Source organism: Hippocampus zosterae, chromosome 17 (assembly GCF_025434085.1).
Source record: "Hippocampus zosterae strain Florida chromosome 17, ASM2543408v3, whole genome shotgun sequence".
NCBI classification, from domain to species: Eukaryota; Metazoa; Chordata; class Actinopteri; order Syngnathiformes; family Syngnathidae; genus Hippocampus; species Hippocampus zosterae.
In genome coordinates, this window is record NC_067467.1 from 7,299,593 (window position 1) to 7,302,489 (window position 2,897).

General features: G+C 39.9%; 1 long non-coding RNA gene across 1 annotated transcript; it reads right to left on the reverse strand.

Moving 5' to 3' along the window:
- Window positions 1-122: 122 nt before the first annotated feature.
- Window positions 123-2,834, reverse strand: LOC127589331 (uncharacterized). The gene is made up of 2 exons (XR_007959359.1): window positions 2,684-2,834; window positions 123-754 (listed from the first exon to the last, which is right to left on the reverse strand). It is a non-coding gene; the product is annotated as an uncharacterized LOC127589331 (long non-coding RNA).
- Window positions 2,835-2,897: the final 63 nt, after the last annotated feature.

A 2,897-nucleotide genomic window follows, 5' to 3' on the forward strand; every position in this document is an offset into this window, starting at 1 on the left:
ATCCTAAAGTAACCCACTACGGTCAAATAATTCAGTGCTCTTTATCACAATCACAATCCAATCAATACTTGCAGCTCTGCTTACCTAGAGCAAAGCCACCAGTGGCACATAGACACTTAGAATTACAAAACTCTTTTCACTTCAATGACAAAATTGAACATACACCTCTCAGATTTTAATAGTATAAAAAAATGCTGTAGAGACAAAAATAAATTCTGTGACAGCAGACCGTGGTCATGTTTCCAGTTGTACCACATCAGGAGCGATGTTACTACTGCTATTAGTGTTTACTCTTGCTTATGTACTTGCTGTCTCCAACTTGAGATTGATTAGCCCCAGATTGCTGTGGACTGATGTGTGGAGAGTCAGCATAAAGCGGCGCCAGTTTGGTCGCTACTACCTTATGCACACCCATCATCTCCTCATAGTACATCTGGGCCTGCTGCATCGGCCTTTCCTACGCACGCATCCAAGCAGCCATTCGTCTTGGAAGGCTGTCTCTCTCAACTGAGTGATAAACTGCAGCAGAATTGCCCAGTTTGCAAAAAAAAAAAAAAAAGACACACAAGGACACAAGTTTTTCAATCTGTGCTGTCATCATTTTCATAGTGGAAACTGATGAGATGTTTCGTTGGCTTGCGAGTGATACGATGATTCTCTTCTGTTGTGCTTTTCCGGTGCATTGTCTCCTGCGTGATGTAAATTCGACCACTTTGGCATTATCAGATGGGCTATTTTGTCTCCTCGCAGCTCACTGAACAGAAACAGATTACAGAGGTTTATATTGATGCGCCTAATTAGCACCCTTCTTGATTGTCATCAGCACATCTTTTTGCATACATTACACACCATTTTAGTTCTACGTTTAAGCCATCACAGCAGCAGCGGTTACACAAAGACTTTTGTGAGTCGTAGAAGTGATGTCTCATTTAGCGGGTAGTTTTTAGACCTCGGGATGTGATCACTGTATACGGTGGAATTTACAAGTCTAACACACGTCATGTATGATGTTGACATAATAAAACATTTAACTGTAGCCCTGGCATTTAAGAAATTCTTTACCATGTGATATTGTGTGTCTACATGTGTTGCTGCACAGTTTGTGTTCAAATATCATTCGTTTGAAGGGTAATAGCACGACAAACATCAATGCTAACCGTTACTCCATAAATGCTGTTTTCCTTTATGTGTTAGCTGTAAGCTAGCTGAAGCATTCTCAAAGCAAAGTTATTTGGTTATTTTGAATGCACAACATGTAATCTCTTAGTTTGATGTTAAGTTTGACGGTAAACCTCTGGGAGTGGCAATAAACAATAGAATGCCTCTGCTCATAAGCTGCTTCTTGTCAAGTGATATGAATTGAATTCACTGCTACCTTGCGGCGCTCACATCACAATGTGCATGGCAAAAAAAACCAAACGAACAAATAAAAAAAACATTTGTAGGCCTACATTATACAAGCATGGTAGGTAACGTAGCTATATGGCTGTTCAAATATGACTTTCTATTTTAAATTGGGTGATGTAATCTTCCAAACTAAAGATGATGATGAGAACATGATTCAATACCTTTAATAAGCATAATGTAAATCGCCGAGGGAGGTGGAAACATAAAATCTTGACTCGGATGCCACATTGGGTAGGCACTTAGAATAAAGAGACGGTAATAGCTGAATAGTAAATTTAGAAGTAAAACTTCTCACCCTTTGATGCCGCCTTGGGTAGAGTAATGGGCAGTTGGCAAGCTCTCATTGTCATGCAAGTCAACGGCCATTATGCTTTCACCTACATGTTATTTATGTTAGCAACTGCTTTGAGAACCTCATTTGCATGTGTAATTGATATTTAATGAATTGCCATTGTTTTGAGCGGCCGGAACCATTTCCCATGTTGCAGTAAATTGCATTTCCTGTTCTGTTTATTATCACACATTTCCCTTTGCCTTAACGCCCAGTCAAAACTGAAAAAAAGTGCACATTATTTTGGCTATACAGTGCTGTCAAACTCTACCGATGGTTAAAGTGGCAATTAATGATTATTTTTATGATATTAATCTGTAGATTATTTTTTCTGGGAAATTTGGATGAAAATTTGTTCACTGCTAATATTGCCGTTTTTAAACACATTTGCATGATTTCTTTTTCACGAAACATGCTCAATGCGATAACAATTGCCGTCGTTCATGATATTGCACGAAAAATGAACAAATATTGTATGGACATGTTTGAAAAGACAAACACAGCCTCACTAAAAGTTGTAGCGTTGCATTGTTGCGCATATTATGGGGCACTTTTTAGAATAAAACAGTTGACATCAAAGCACCCTAAAAGAGTTGAAACTTTCTTGGCACCAAAATGTGTGACCAGTGCAATTGATAAGGTGTCGATTAATCGTTACATCTCCATAAAATACATTTATTTATTGTAAAGCAACGAAACTGCAACCAACTACTATCCATGTGATTTCGGCATGTCCTCACGGGGATCGTTCACACAAAGAATCAGAATCATGTTTTTACATTCGGACGTACAAAAGCTGATTTCAGTGATGCAGCTCTTATATCGCTCTGCAAAATTTTCCAGCGTTTCCTTTATTGGGCTGGAGAGTGTTTAATGACTAACATATTGATGACGTCAGTGGCTAGCCATGCATAACGCCTGCCACGAGGGAGAAATGATTTTCACCTGGACAAATATTGAAGCAAACCCCCCACCCCTCCGAGGGTCGCGTCGCAAAAAAAAATGTTCCATGACCATATTCCACCTCCATGAAATTCGTAGGGTGGCAAGTTGTCGGGGAAGTGGACTTTTTGCCACCCGCTAGCAAGCAGTGTCGTGTGGGTTTGCAAGTGAGTGTGGAAGAAGCCGAGCTCGCCCACAGCACCACCAGCGAGTACAG